The sequence below is a fragment of the Myotis yumanensis genome, unplaced genomic scaffold (assembly GCF_028538775.1).
Source record: "Myotis yumanensis isolate MYYU_CA2020_CCGP unplaced genomic scaffold, mMyoYum1.0.hap1 SCAF_1, whole genome shotgun sequence".
In the NCBI taxonomy this organism is placed as follows: Eukaryota; Metazoa; Chordata; class Mammalia; order Chiroptera; family Vespertilionidae; genus Myotis; species Myotis yumanensis.
Window position 1 is genome coordinate 103453680 of NW_027223752.1, and position 16134 is coordinate 103469813.

Below are 16134 nucleotides of genomic sequence, written 5' to 3' on the forward strand. Positions count from 1 at the left end.
GAAGCCTAAACCCAAGTGTCAGGAAAAGACAGGAAAGGGTGGCCAGCCCACCTGTGCCTTCAGCACGACCCACCCAGGCAGGGACAGAGGCCCATGCTGGGTTCTGTGTCTGGGTGCAGCCCTCCCACCCAAAGAGCCAGAGCCTGGAGGTGACCGGCCCGGCGGGGGCGGCGGTCGGTGGGCGGGGCGGTCGGTGGGCGGGGCGGTCGGTGGGCGGGGCGGGGCGGGGCGGCGGGCGGTGGGCGGGGCGGGCGGCGGCTCCGGGAGTGCTGGGCCGCGGAGGCGGCAGGCGGCTGGTCGCGCGGTTCCGCCAGCCAGCGGGAGCGGCGGCGGCGGCGCGGGGCAGCATGAGGGAGACACTCGGTAAGTCCAGGCGACTCCTCATTCCTGACTCCCACCGTGCCTTTGGCCCGTTCCCACGGCGCTTTCCGGGCCTCGCCCCCAGCGTCCAGCGCTCGCCCCCCAACTTCTCCAGCCGGACGTTGCTCGGGTCCGAACCGCTCTCAGCCTTGGGGGACATACGCGTCCCTCCCCGAGACCCCCGGCGGTGCCCAGTCCCGCAGCCTCCGCTTCGCCAGGAGGGCTGGTCCCGGCCCCTCAGGTGCCCAGCTCGGGCGCGGGGCACGGGGCTCCCCGGCATGGCCGAAGGCCGCGCCTGGCGTTAGGGGGTTCGCCTCGCCCCTCGGCGCTGCGAGGGCCCGGGAGGGCGGGGGTCGCTGTTCCACTCTCGGCGGCGTCCTCGCGACAGCCCTAGTCCAGCCACCCCACCCCTTCCTCTCCCGCGCGCCACGGTTTGGCGGAGTCTCCACCCGGGAACTGACAGCCGCTGCTCAGAGTCCCGAGGTCCCGGGTTCCCACGATACCCGCTGTGGCGGACCTGCCCACGGGACGTTGGGAGCTGGCCTCCGCGTCCCCCACTCCCTGCTCGGGTCCCCGCCCGGCCTGGGGACCCCCGCTCCTCGGATCAGGACTAGGGATTAAGGCGCTAATCGCCGCTGCTCCCAGCGAGTGCCCGGGTGGCCCGGCCCCAGCCGCGGGTAGTCAAGCGAAAAAGAAAAGAAAAAAAGGGGTGGGGGAGAGGGGAGAAAAGCGAGAGCTCCGCCCGAGAGTGCTGTAAATCTCGCCATCCGCTGGGCTGTGGGATCTGGAGCCGCCCGCCCTCCCGGGCCGCCGCGCTCGCCGTGCTCGGGTCTCCCCCGCACCGTCAGCTCCCCACCCCAGATCGCTGTCAAGTCACCCCGGAATGCCAGGGTTTCCCTAGGCGACTGGACTGCAGTGAGGCTGGGCACGTGCAGCTGAAAGCGCCGCTCCTGCTCCTTGTCACTGGCAATAGCAGCCGGGCGCCTCGGATTCTTCTGGGGGTTTGAAAAAGAAGCTGCTTTTACTACTGAAATAAATAAATAAATAAATAAATAAATAAATAAATAAATAAATAAATAAATAAATAAATACATAAATAAATAAAAACGGGAACTTTATGCGAGCGCAACCTGGACATGCCCTGGTCTTGCTCATCCAACCTCTCCAGGAGCAGAGGACTTTGGGGAATTAGCTTAGACAGATCACCTCCCCCCTTCCCCACCACACACACACACACACACAGCCACCCACGCTCCCACCCCTGCATCCCCTCCCCTTAACCCCCAGGCCCTCATTTCCTTCCTCTGGTCTTGGAGAGGAAGATGAAGGAGTGTGGACCACATAATTCGGACATTTCCCCCCGCAGCTTCATCTTTTCCTTTTTCTTTTTGTCTTTTCAGATTTGCAGATATCTCAAGAGTTAGGGGTGAGGGTTGGAAGATGATTCTTGATAGGGAAAGGGAGTGGGAAATGGGAAAAGACAGCCAGAAATTTTCTTGACAGAAAGGGCAGACTCAATAATCTAAACTTCTAAACTCAATGGTCACAGACTGTGCAAGTAAAACAAGAAAATGATGCCTTATGCCAGAGAGTTTTTGAATTTAAGAGACTAGATTAAGAACACCCAACAACACAAGGTTGAGTAAAGGTTTTTATTTGTTTGTTTTGTTAATCCTCATCCAAGTATATTTTTTTTCATTGATTTTTAGAGAGAGTGGAAAGGGAGGGGGAAAGAGAAACATGGATGTGAGGATGCTAGAGAGACACATTGATTGATTGCCTCCACCACGGACCACAATCCTGCCGGGGGATCCAGCCTGCAACTGAGGTATGTGCCCTGGACTGTAATTGAACCCTGAGGGCCCATGTTCTAACCACTGAGCAAAGCTGGCTAGGACGTGAGTAAACTTGTTTTTGGTTTTTTTGTTTGGCAAATCACACTCAGATTCTATTTCATGGGACTTGTGCTGGTTTTCATGTGAAATCGGGAGTTCAGTAAACTCATTTAGTTTTCCATGATGTACAATGAGTTTGGACTTTCTATTTACCTTGATATGAGGTGTCTAATTCTTAGCCATCACTGAACAAGCTTCCCAGAGGTCCCTAAATATTACTCTGGGCAGGCAGCATGTAGCAAACTGTTTCACTCTGGTTGGAGTGGGTGAGCAAATATTTGTTGAAGAGAGGCCTTAATCTGCTGGGTCTTTCTCCCGCCAAACATCACCCTCTGTTGTGGAGACTGGAAGGTCAGGACCTTGGCAAGCCCAAGAGATTTAGGGGGATTCAGTGGGTGGAAGAAGCCTGTGCCAGAAAAGAAAGAATTTTGTCTTTCCACCTCCTTGGAACATAACTTAAAATGCCTGAGTGTTCACATGATTAGTTTGACAATCTAATCAGAGTAATCTAATAACCCAAGTGAGTGGTCACAGATTCCAGAGGAAGACGGTAGCTATAAAATGTAACTGGGCAGGGGTGATACCATAAAGAGAATAAGTAAAGACCAATTTTTCAGTAAAACAACAACAACAACAAAAGCAAATAGGAAAAGATCCTTGGAGTCTGATTTTTTAAATGCAATTTAAAATTTAAAAATAAGTCCGAGAAATACTACCAGTAAAGGAAGCCCAGGAGTGTGTGGTTCTGCCAAGTTCTCCTTGTCCTTGCTGGGAGAGCCCTCTAGTTTGGGAGGACAGCAAACACCAACCGTGTTGCCGGAGTCCCGAGTTTCTCTCTTCATGAGCTTGGTGGGACTCCACGCCAGTTAATCTGGAGACTGTAGAACAGTTCAGAACACATAGTGTAAAGTTGAAACAATTGTTCTGTTGTGATTTTTATTTTGATAAGCAAGGGGTGTATCTCTGAAATCCTCCAGGCCTATTGCTGAACCCACTCCTGTGGTTTATTTGCTTTTTTAAACAGATGTCTTTTACCTTTTGAATGGGGAAGGGTTATATCACTCATTAAAACCTTGTTATTGTGCTTCATTTCAAGGGCCTGCTGACTTGAGGAATGCTAAGGGACACCCACTTGCCAAGGACAGCAGCCCAGGGAAGCTAGATCAGTCTCCAATGCTTTAAACACTAAGTGTCATTTAAAAAATATGGCAACTGCTCCAGTACTAAAACCTCTGTTATCTTAGTTTGATTTTGTGGTATTTTATTTAAAATTTGGATTACTACCCTTACTTCCTTTAAATATATTTTCCAAAAATTTTATATAGATAACAGAGTTGGAAACAGCCTGTCCACACTGGCAAAGATGACCACTAAATATCTTTGTAGTTTGCTGCTTATTGGTTATCTTGCAATAGCTCACCTCTTAAGCTAGTTTCTTATCTATGTAAATGAAAGAATTTAGATACTATTATAAAGAGACACCAAGATGTATTTCAAAGAGGGGAAGAAAAAGAAAGACAGAGCCCTAGCTGGTTTGGCTTAGTGGATAGAGCATCCGCCTGTGGACTAAAGGGTCCCATGTTCGATTTCGGTTAAGGGCACATGCCCGGGCTGTGTGCTTGATCCCCAGTAGGAGGGCATGTAGGAGGCAGCCGACCAATGATTCTCTCTCATCATTGAGTTTCTCTCTCTCCCTCTTCCTTCCTCTCTGAAATCAATACAAATATACTTTTAAAAAGAAAAGAAAAGAAGACAGAGACAGAGAGCATGCAAGAAACTGTATGTATAGGTAGAAGACTTGGAGAAGTAGAAATGAGTTATTGCTGGTTATCTCAGTGGGGTTATTGGAAACTTACTTTTGCTTAAACTCTAAATTATGTAGTGTTTACTTTTAGAATAACTTTAAATGACGCTTGTAATTATAAAATCAAAAAAAATATAAGAGTTATATAAAATCATTTAAACTTTAAGATTTTTATAAAACCTTGGCTCTTTTATTCTAAAGATATTTGAAAACAAAACTAGTGTGTTATAAGTTTAATAGACTGTTTTAGGAATCTTTATATGTGGAGTGTGACATATTTGATAATAATGGAATTAAATTCTAACCTATTATTAAGTTTCACATTATTTTATCAAGTAGCCAAAAATTTTAGAAGATTTAAAAAATCTTATATAATTTCAATTCAGTTCTTAATGACTGCTAATCTTTCAGAAATGTTAATGGAGGTACTTGTGGTCTCAAGAAAATGTGATGAGGTCCCCAAAGCATAATAGTGTGACGGAATTTAAAGGTAAAAGAGAGGACAGGAGTGTGTGTGTGTGTGTGTGTGTGTGTGTTCACACAAGTTGTGGGGGAAAAGACAGAGGAGATAATATTTGTGAAAAAAATGAAGTGAATAATAAGTGAATAATATTTTCTTCTCTTTATTTATCAATGCCTTAACACCGACCCAACCCAACAAGATTGGGTTCCAGGGTATTTTTTTAATCTTAGACCAAAGATTTTTCTTTCTCTTGTTTTTTTTGTCACCATATAGAAACAGGTCAGTGATGGTTGCCTTATTATAATTATTACTTCACAGATTAAATATGCTTTTTTGTCTTAGGAGATTTTTAACAACTTGAGGGCCCTAGCAAAGCTGGCCATCACACTATGTGGTTTGGTAACGACATTGTGTGAGAACTTACTCTCCCAGAACTTAAACTGGAACTGCTGAATTCTTTATCTCTTAAGACTGAAAGGGGAAACGACAATCCTATTGCTCATTATAAAGTACATAGTTCTACCATTTTTTTAAAAAAGAGCTATAGAAAGCGTTAAAAATTCACCTATCAGTTAAGCAACATGCTCCATTCCAGTTCATTTTATATCTTGACTATTTACCTCTTGTTTAAAGAAAGTACTTTGTTATATATTAATCAGAACATAGACCAAAAAGTTGTCAGTTGAAGAAATATTTTCAGTGAACTGTCAACAATTTGAGTGACTAATTACATCTTAAGTATGGAATGTCAGTGAATACAGTAAAGTTTTAGGTTCTCTAGAGGAGCAACAATGTCTAATCAAGACCTTTAGAGTGCTATTTGTAATTTTGTATTAGATTTTATCAGCAAAATATGTAATTTTAGGCTTGCTGGAAACAGGTTAAGAATCTTTGTAACAGATAAGACACATGCACCATATACTAGGCCCTTAGAACCTTATGTGATTTAACCATTTATTCTTTTCTTGTTTTATTCTCATTGAGTCATCCAAACATGTAATATACTTTCAAAGATAGTTTCTTAATCCTACCTAAGCAACACCTTGTTTTAATTTTCTGTTGATGACATAATATTAAGTTAAAGTATATGAAAGTGCCAACATTTGACCATTTTCTCCTGCAAAATGGTATTTCATAAGGTTCATTTCATGGCAGAACCTCATAAAGTACATTTTATGACAGAACATTATTAAAAAACTTATAAAATACAATAAAATATAAATAAGGACATTAAAAAAACACCACAATCCAATACCACTGTTGATATTTTTGGTATTTTTCATTTCAGTGTTTTTCTCCCCTTTACATATGTATATAAATGAAATTTGTATTACACTGAACCTAGGGGTTTGTATCCTGTCTTTATTATTTAACTTGATACCATAGACATTTCCCTGTGCCATTATATATCTGAAAACATAATTTTATATGTGTGTATACATATTATAGTCTATCATGTGGATATACCAGAATTTTGATCCATCCCTTAAATAGACATTTAATGTAATATTTTACTATCATAATTAACATTTGGATAAATATCCTTATAAAACTTTGTGTATATCTCTGATTATTTCATTAGGATGGATCCTAAGTAGTGAGATTCATCCATAGTGTTTCAAATTTTTAAAGATTTTATAACATATTAATTACTTTTTAAAAAATTTAAATTCTTTATTGTTGAAAGTATTACATATGTCTCCTCTCCACCCCCCCCCCCCCCATTGACCTCTCCCTGGCAGCTCCCCACCCCAGCATGTGTCCCCACCTTGTACTGTCTGTGTCCTTTGGTTATGCTTATATGGATGCATACAAATCCTTTGGTTGATCTCTTAACCACCTCCCACTTCCACCCTCCCCTGCCTTTCCTCTGAGATTCAACAGTCTGTTCGATGCTTTTATGTCTCTGGATCTATTTTAGTTCATCAGTTTATGTTGTTCATTATATTCCACAAATGAGTGAGATCATGTGATATTTTTCTTTCTCTGACTGGCTTATTTGGTTAGTATAATGCTCTCCAGGTTCATCCATGCTGTTGCAAATGGTAAGAGTTCTCTCTTTTTTATAGCGACATAGTATTCCATTGTGTAGATGTACCACAGTTTTTTAACCCACTCATCTGCTGATGGGCACTTAGACTGTTTCCAAATGTTAGCTATTGTAAATGGTGCTGCTATGAACATAGGATGCATATATCCTTTCTGATTGGTGTTTCTGGTTTCTTGGGATATATTCCTAGAAGTGGGATTACTGGGTCAAGTGAGAGTTCCATTCTCAACTTTTTGAGGAAACTCCATACTGTCTTCCACAGTGGCTACACCAGTCTGCATTCCCACCAGCAGTGCAGGAGGGTTCCTTTTCCTCCACATCCTCACCAGCACTTGTCTTTTGTTGATTTGTTGATGATAACCCTTCTAACAGGTGTGAGATGGTATCTCATTATTGTTTTGATTTGCATCTCTTGGATGATTAGTGACTTTGAGCATGTTTTCATATGTCTCTGGGCCTTCTCTAAGTCCTCTTTCGAAAAGTGTCTATTTAGATCCTTTGCCCATTTTTTTATTGGATTGTTTATCTTCTTTTTGTTAAGTTGTATGAGTTCTCTGTGAATTTTGGAGATTAAACCCTTATCTGAAATAGCATTGGCAAATATGTTCTCCCAGGCAGTGGACTTTCTTCTTGTTTTGTTGATGGTTTCTTTTGCTGTGCAGAAGCCTTTTATTTTAATGTAGTCCCATTTGTTTATTTTCTCCTTAGTCTCCCTTACCCTAGGAGCTGTGTCTGTAAAGACATTGCTATGACATATGTCTGCTATTTTGCTGCCTATGGAGTCTTATAGGATTTTTATGGTTTCCCGTCTTACCATTTAAGTCCTTTATCCTTTTTGAGTTTATTTTTGTGTGTGGTGTAAGTTGGTGATGTAGTTTCATTTTTTTTTGCAGGTAGCTATCCAGTTTTCCCAACACCATTTATTGAAGAGAGTGTATTGCCTCCATTCTATGCTCTTGCTTCCTTTGTCAAATATCAATTGAGCATTATGGCTTTGGTTGATTTCTGGGTTCTCTGTTCTGTTCCATTGGTCTATAAGTCTGTTCTTGTGCCAGTACCAGGCAGTTTTGAGAACAGTGGCTTTGTGATACAGCTTGATCTCTGGTATTGTGATCCTTCCAACTTTTTTTCTTCTTTCTTAGTATTGCTGCAACTATTCAGGGTCTTTTTTTATTCCATATAAATTTTTGGAGAGTTTGTTCTAGGTCTGTGAAATATGCTGTTGGTCATATTAATCACTTTTAAGAAAGGAAATTCCCATTTACATATGACCCTCCACATTTATATACCCACAGAAGGAGAAACCTCATAGCTCACTATGCCCTCACCAACAACCAATACTGTTTTTAAAAAATAATAATTGGCCCTAACCTGTTTGGCTCAGTGGATAGAGCATTGGCCTGTGGACTGAAGGGTCCCGGGTTCGATTCTGGTCAAGGGCATGTTCCTTGGTTGCGGGCACATCCCCAGGAGGGGGTGTGCAAGAGGCAGCTGATCAATGTTTCTCTCTCATTGATGTCTCTCTCTATCCTCTCCCTTCCTCTCTGTAAAAAATCAATAAAATATATTTTTTTAAAAATAATAATTGGTTAGTGAATAATGACATTCTTGTTTAATTTACATATCTTTGATTATAGGTGAGGGTGAACATTTGTTTCATATTTTTAATGGGGTATTTGTTTCTTTATTAATTTTCATTTCATGATCTAGGCAAATTTTTAAAAGGAAGACAAATTCTGGTTGATTTAATAAGGTTATTCATATTTTGTTTCATTCCACTGTCCAGGGGAGACTTATAACTGTAAATATGAGAGTAAAATATTTCAACTTTTGCAAATGGAAAGGGAGGAAGAAATAGTACCATTTACAAGTCTCAACCTCTAATGATTAGAATGCCCATATTCGAAATCACACAACCTAGACCATGACATCCACAAGGAAGGGTGTTGACAGGTCTTATGTATTTTTATGTTCTCCAGTACAGAGCCCAGTGACTGGCACTTCCAGTGTGGAACAAGAATAAGTGTGCAACAACTGCGCTCTGGAACTTCTGGGATGGAGAATTGCTAGATGGTGTGCGTACTCCCTGGCCTCCTTCCATCCCCCAGTACCCATCTCCTGTTCTCAGTGTGTGGCCATTTAGCTCTGCTCTCTTGGTTGGCCTCTGTATGGGAGCTAACGAGGCCAAGGTCAGAGGTTCTATCTTCATATGACCTATTGAGCTTTGTTTGTGTCATGGCCACAATCTGTATTCTTTTCACTGTGGCCAGCTGACATAGAAATGCATGCTGTTCATCACAAGGGAGAACAGGCTAGAAGGGGGCAGATTTCTAGAGCTAGAAGGACCCTGAAGAACCTTTCATTCAACCTTCTTATTTTTTTTCCCCCAGGGGAAGAGACTGAAGTTCAAACAGGTCCTTCCTTTTCTCTTGTGAAGTGTCTCAGGGTCAATTCAAAATAACAGATATCTATTGAGCAACATGGAGACATAGAAATTTATCCCTACAGTGAGTGTGTGGGCAACTGAACTCTATGCTTAAATGCTGATGGATTGTTAACACTTTCCTAAATCCCTTCTATGTGAATATAAATGATACATCTAATATTTAAAGAACTTAGAAATCTATCACAATAAGATTACTTTAAATAGTCTCATTCAGGTCTTTGGAAGGGACAAGTAATCTGATGAAGATCCATTTGAAAATGATTTTGGGAAAGAAAATTTTGTGGGAATTGGTTGGTTAAATGAAAATCAAATTACTTGTCATCTTCTCCGGCCAATAATTATTTCCGACTTCTATATTTCTCCTAATGAAAAGACCATTATCTTAGTCACCAAGACTCAAATTCATTTTACTTCTTCCCTTAATAATTACTCGTCTTATTTCTTTATTTCTTAACCATCTCCTGCCACTCCTACACATTACAATAGAAGGGTTTTGTAACTTCTTGTCTACACATCTATTCTTGGTCTGGCCACTTCAGTCCACTTTCTTGCTACATTCTTTGTGGAGCAGCCTTACCCTTGCTTGCCCAAACCCTTTGTGGTTTTCCATTATCTGCTCAAATAAAGTCCAAATTCTATTAATGATGTAAATAAGAGTGGCTATTTCTATATAGATAATTTTTTTCTTTTAGAATTCATTTTTTTCTGAAAGTTACTCCTCTTCCATTTAGCAGAGATATCATTTGTCTGGCTTTTCAGATTCACATAATAGGTTTTATGATGGCTCCATGTTACTGACAAGGACCCTGAAAATTCAAATGATGGGAGAGGTCTGCTGAAGGTCCTGAAGCAATTGCATGGCATATTTGTGAATTACGTGTATTCAGAAATTAATACTAGTATTGCCATTAAGGCATTACAGTCAAGTGAGGCATCGACCCTGTGCATGTGTGCGCATGCACGTGTGTGTGTGTGTGTGTGTGTGTGTGTGTGTGTGTGTGTGTGTTTGGTGTGTATAAGGAAAGAAGTATCTAGAAGAGCCATTCTAATCCCAGAGAATAAAGGAGATTTTTTTCTTTTTAAATATACAGTTTTTCAATTTAATGTCACCATGCTTTCTATCTTTTCTTGTTTATGCATTATTTGGTAAAGTGGGAACTTTTTTTGCTATATAGAAGGATGAGCCTAAAATAGTAGCATGGGTTCTGAAGCTAGCTGACCCTTACTTGATCTTGTATCTGTACTTATAAGCAGTGTAACCTTGGACTCACATATGGGACTTTCATAGGTATATCCAGAAGTATGCTGGAGTATAAGATGAAATAAAGTGTTCCAAGCAACTAACAGAGCATCTAGCACATTGCAGATGTTCAATGGATGGTTGATGTTATTGTCTTCCATATGTGCTGCTATTTTGAGCTTATAGAGCAGTCACTTTCTGCTTTGTATGTAGAGACTTTATTGGTACAGGGGAGGATAAATTAACCATGAATTGGAAGATATTCTCGATGAATTTGTTATGCATTGACCAGAGAGTATTTTGAGCATTTTACCACCTATCACAAGTATCTTCAGGGGGGCAAAAGTAATAGAATATAAACCTACTGATGTTATAAATCAATCAGAAAATCTACCAGAGGCAAACTTGGCTGTTTAGCACTGTTATTCCTCTACCTCATCTCCTTCAAACCACCAGAATTAGAGACTGCATGTAATAAGCATTTCTCTTTGGGTGTCATCTCATGAATTTAATTTAATTAAACCAGTCTCATAGAGTTAAACAAGAGAATTGTGGGTTGAGCTCTGTCTTCCCACCCAGCTCAGTGTTACTTGTTTTTTGTTTCATTCACTGTTTCTTCAATTATGCTATAAGTTTCCAAGCTTGTAAGTAGCATTTTAATAACAAAATAGAAAAAAAAAGTGTTTGCATTTATCTTATCCTTTTGTGTGTGCATTGTATACTTGGCACAGAATCTTTCTTCCATAAAAAGAGAATTTTTATAAATCCAGTGTTTCTTCTTTATGTAGCAGTTGACCCTTGAAACTATGGAGGTTAGGAGTGTTAGGGGTGTTGAAAATCCAGGTATAAGCCCTAGCTGGTTTGGCTCAGTGGATAGAGCATCAGCTTGCAGACTGAAGAGTTCCAGGTTCAATTCTGGTCAAAGGCACATGCCCGGTTGCAGGCTCGATCCCCAGTAGGGGGTGTGCAGGAGGCAGCCTATCAATGATTCTCTATCATCATTGATGTTTCTATCTCTCTCTCCCTCACCTTTTCTCTCTGAAATCAATAAAAATATATTTTAAAAAAAGAAAAAGGAAAGAAAGAAAAAAAAAAGAAAATCCAGGTATAACTTTGTATCCCCCAAAGATTTTACTAATAGCCTACTGTTTACTGGAAGCTTTACTGATAACATAAACAGTCAATTAAGACATAGTTGGTATGTTATCCTATATAATAAAGAACTAATATGCTAATTAGGCCAGACAGCAGAACAACCTTCTGGAACAACCAGTGGGTGGGGGCGGGGCTGCAAGGCAACCTGGGCCTCCACCCTTTGCAGGGTGATCAATGGGGCGGGGGGGGGGGGGTGGTGCTCTGCAATTGATTACCCCACAGAGGGTGGCGGCAGTTGGGGCTGTGAGGGCCGAGCCCCTTGCATGAATTTCGTGCATTGGGCCTCTAGTATGTATTATATATTGTATTCTTACAATAAAGTAATCTAGAGAAAAGACAATGTTATTAAGAAAGTCATAAGGAAGATAAAAATATATTTACAGTACTTATTGGAAAAAAATACACATATAAGTGGACCTGCAAAGTTCAAACCCATGTTGTTCAAGGGTCAACTGTATGGTCCGAAAAAGTTTGTTTCAATCAAATGTTTGTTTTGCTCAACCCAAGTTGTACAACCAAGCAAGACATTTTCTGAGTGGGTGGCTGGGCCTAGCTCTGATTTATTTCTAGTTAAATCAAGTAATACCACAAATTCCATTAGAGATTACTATCCTAATATACTAAAACTCCTAGAAGCCCCATAGGTTTCCTTGGAATAAGTGGCAGCCCATCTATTTTACACATGAGAAAACTGAGGCTTGGAAGTTAAGTAAATTGACAAAGGCCACTTATGAATTGAAAGCCAGGATGGAAACCTAGGTCATTTTGACATCAAAGTGCTTGCTTTTTCTTCTTACTGTGCTCTGCCACCCTCTCTACATTTGTGTAGGGCAGCAGTTTTTAACCGGTGCACCATGGCAGGCACACTGATGTGCCTGCCACAAGGAATTTTCAAACATGCAGTACCTGACTCTTATCCCTTAGATTGTCAAATAAAAAAATGACAACAGCCAACACAACAATAGCCATCTGGTATGAATGAATCAAAATTATACCTACTTTTTTATTATCCGATCAGCAAAAAATAGAATTTATTTTTTGGTGTGCCGCAGAATTTTAGTAATTAGTTTATGTGTTTCATGACATAAAAAAGATTGAAAATCACTGATGTAGGAGAAAGTCTGCAATCACCTTCCACTGAGATGAGAAGAAACAGCTGAACACACGCTACCCAGAGAACTAGATCCATTAGCATAAGTGTCCCTTTGAGTAGGCTGTCAGCTCTTCTTGTGGTGCTAGAGTTTTTAAATGGCTTTATAAGTTTTGTCTTTGAAATGATGGAGTTTAGGGATATAAGCAAGATTATAGTGGGGAAACATGAAAAGAACAAAAGTGAAATCAAAAGAAACAAAAACTGTGTCTTGACTTTTTTAAACCAAAGAAAGAAGAATAAAGGTGGCAGCATTGCATAACCATTTGCTTCCAGGGACCTGTGACTTCCCTCTGCTTCTGCAGTTCTGGTTGCTCTTCTGCCAGTGACGAGGTGTTCCCTGGCCTCAGGTGTCAAGCTACTGGTAGGTCATAGGTGGAGTCAGCAGAGAACAGTACTTTCCCTTAGGGCAGCGGTTCTCAACCTGTGGGTCGCAACCCCTTTGGGCGTCAAACAACCCTTTCATAGGGGTCGCCTAAGACCGTCGGAAAACACATATATAATTACATATTGTTTTTGTGATTAATCACTATGCTTTAATTATGTTCAATTTGTAACAATGAAATTGGGGGTCACCACAACATGAGGAACTGTATTAAAGGGTCGCGGCATTAGGAAGGTTGAGAACTTCTGCCTTAGGGAAATTCATTTCTTTTTCTGTTCTTAAGGATAGTAAAGTAGTTACAATTAGTAGCTATGCTTTTTCTTGGGAAGAACATTTCTGATATGATAGAACATCTGTATTTGCTGTTGAGAACAGAGCAATGAACTTATTAGATCAAGGAATTTCTCATAGGTTGATAAGGTCTTTGAACTTGCTGAAATTTCAGAGGTTATCTAGTCTAGCCCCCAACCGGCGTAGGAATGATTTTCATAATAGTGTTTTTCACACTGTAGGTTATGACAGACTAGAGCACCATGAAATTTTGTGGGTGGTGACCATAATTTTTAAAAGTGTAATAGAATAGAAAGTGTTATAGAACATGTTAAGATGTGAGGGTGCATACTTCTTTAATGTTTTGATTGATGTGCAGCCACATGCTTTCAATGGGTGATTGTTGAAAGAAAACAGGTTCCAAATCCATTCCCTCCACTTCTGCTTAAGAACCTCCCAGCTGGGAACTCCCCACTTTGAGAGGCAGCGGTGCCTTCATGCTTGTTCTTGTGGTAAATGTTTCTCTTGCATCAAATGTCTCTAGATATTCACAGCATGAACATGACATTTACAGTGTGCTCATTGTCTCCTGTCATTGTGTCTGGGCCCTGCCAAGGCTAGAAGTCCCTTCCTTACTTGAGACTGTAACTAGGCGCATTCACTGCCCTAACCACTCTTACTAGATGTTCCACAATGAGTATTTGATACAAGGCAACAACAAAAAAGTAGCAAAGGAAAAATGTCTTAAATTAAGTGGCTGGAAAATCACCCTTACAGGTGATCTTACTGTGCAGATCTACCCTGAGGTGGAGGATTTTTTTGGGCCTAGAAGCAATCTTCCAGATGCCTTCCTGACCCCTTGAGACTGGGTAAGGGTCCCTTCTACATCATCCTGTTCTTATCTCTGTCACAGCGCTATGACCCTGGAGAGGTGGCTAGCTTCTGCCACTAATAAATGCATATGCCATGTTTTGTTTGCCTATTTTTCATGGTCTCTACAGCAAAACAATAAGATTCTCAAGGGCAAAAAGCATGTCTTATTCATTATTATACTTTTAGTGCTTGGTGCATTGTAGGCACTCAGGAATTATGTGCTAATGTTTGGGACTATATGGAATAGCTTTTACTGTTTTAAGTGACTTGGATGGAAATTGAAGTCTGTTCATAAAAGACAAGGGATGGGTGCTAGAAAGCAGTCATGACTTTGCAAATCAAGAGTGACATCCAAAGGATACCAAAGGAATTAGGAGACGGTCCAAACTACATGATTAAAGTTAATAACTAATGTATAAGATTTCCATAAGGCAAGTAATCCTTGAGAGACAAACTAGAGCTATTGTAACATAATAAACCTACGATCTTATATTTGTGTGCTGATTTCCACTTTTACATATTCTTATTTGGCCCCCAAAACAATCTGGTGAGACAGGAAGATAGTGGCATCGCCATTTTGCAGACCAGAAAACTGAGGTTTGGTGTGGTTAATGACTTGCTTGCTAAGGGATCATAGCTGGTGCTGGCATCAAAAGGATCACACCTAAAACAGTACTGTTTGAGCTGCACATATTCCTGCCAAGTTGTGAAATCTGCTATTATAATAACTGATATTTATCCTTTTTAGTGTGTCTTTCCAGCAACCCTTTGAGGTGGTGGGTGGGTGATCAAATTAAATGCTGTTGATGTAGAGTGCGGGTATTTCAGGATTGGAAAAAAAACTTTAGAAGGGGCCATCTTTTAGTCCAGCAACTCATTGGATACCTGGCTTCTCCTTAGCCACCCAATGTCCCCTCCTGGTGGCTGCTATAATTGACATGTTAGTGAGGTGGCTCATTTCATCTTAAGTAGATAAGGATGCTGAAGAAAGTAAGCTGAATATGACAGAGATTAGAGGAGTGGATCTCAACCTTCCTAATGCCGTGACCCTTTAATACAGTTCCTCATGTTGTGGTGTCCCCCAACCATAAAATTATTTTCGTTGCTACTTCATAACTGTAATTTTGCTACTGTTATGAATCTTAATGTAAATATCTGATATGCAGGATGTATTTTCATTGTTACAAATTGAACATAATTAAAGCATAGTGATTAATCACAAAAACAATACGTAATTACATATGTGTTTTCCAATGGTCTTAGGCGACCCCTGTGAAAAGGTCGTTCAACCCCCAAAGGGGTTGCGACCCACAGGTTGAGAACCGCTGGATTAGAGGAACAGGGTGACTGTTCAGCAGTCTGTGTCTGCTGTTTAGGGTAGGCATTAAGATGAGATAGAAGCCCAGGCTCTGAGTTGGGATTGAGAAAGTGAAGAATGTGAGGCAAAGGGTTGGATGGTAACTGGGAGCACTTATTTGGGTTACGGGGCCTATGGGTCATCCCCTCCTCTCTTTTCCTCTCCCGGGGGCTCCAGTCCTGCATGCTGAAGCTGGCACACTTTGTACTCCTGCTCCCCACAAGCTCTGGCCACTGTGAGATGAAAAAGTTAGGACTTTCCAGTAATCAATATGCTTTTGTTATCAGACCTATTGGTCAAGTTATGGCTCTTAGGGGTTTGAATCTTTAAAAGATGTTTATGGCTTGACCTGGGTTGTCTTGCCATTTAAGGGTTTGCTAAATATAATTGTCATGCAGACATAGCCATAATGGCCCAACTTACCTAACCTCAGAAGGAAAATAAGTCACATACATGTTTGTGAGACTCACTTCTTACCACTCCAACAATGGACTTAACAACCAACTCTGTGGTGGATACAGGCCTGACCCTCAATCTATGTGATGGTTAGTTGAAGTGCAGTGCACTTTGCTTTTAAAGAGCCTGACATAGCAAGAGAGAGAAACGGTGAGTGTCACAAGACCTACTAGTAAACTCTAACTTTAACTGTGGTGCTGATTTGATCGTGACATTGAGCCAATGAGTCT

General features: G+C 41.0%; 1 protein-coding gene across 6 annotated transcripts in view; it reads left to right on the plus strand.

Moving 5' to 3' along the window:
- Positions 1-278: 278 nt before the first annotated feature.
- The window catches only part of JCAD (junctional cadherin 5 associated), a 49622-nt gene continuing 33766 nt past the window's right edge, over positions 279-16134 (plus strand). For 2 of the 6 annotated variants that reach the window (XM_070428681.1, XM_070428724.1), the window contains exons 1-2: positions 279-363; positions 2070-2188. The gene's annotated coding sequence lies outside the window, so the exon portion shown is untranslated. Of the gene's footprint in view, positions 364-2069; positions 2189-4015; positions 4035-8551; positions 8648-11347; positions 11364-16134 lie in introns of those variants that run through there. The other 4 variants (XM_070428699.1, XM_070428689.1, XM_070428715.1 and 1 more) reach the window with 4 other exon arrangements.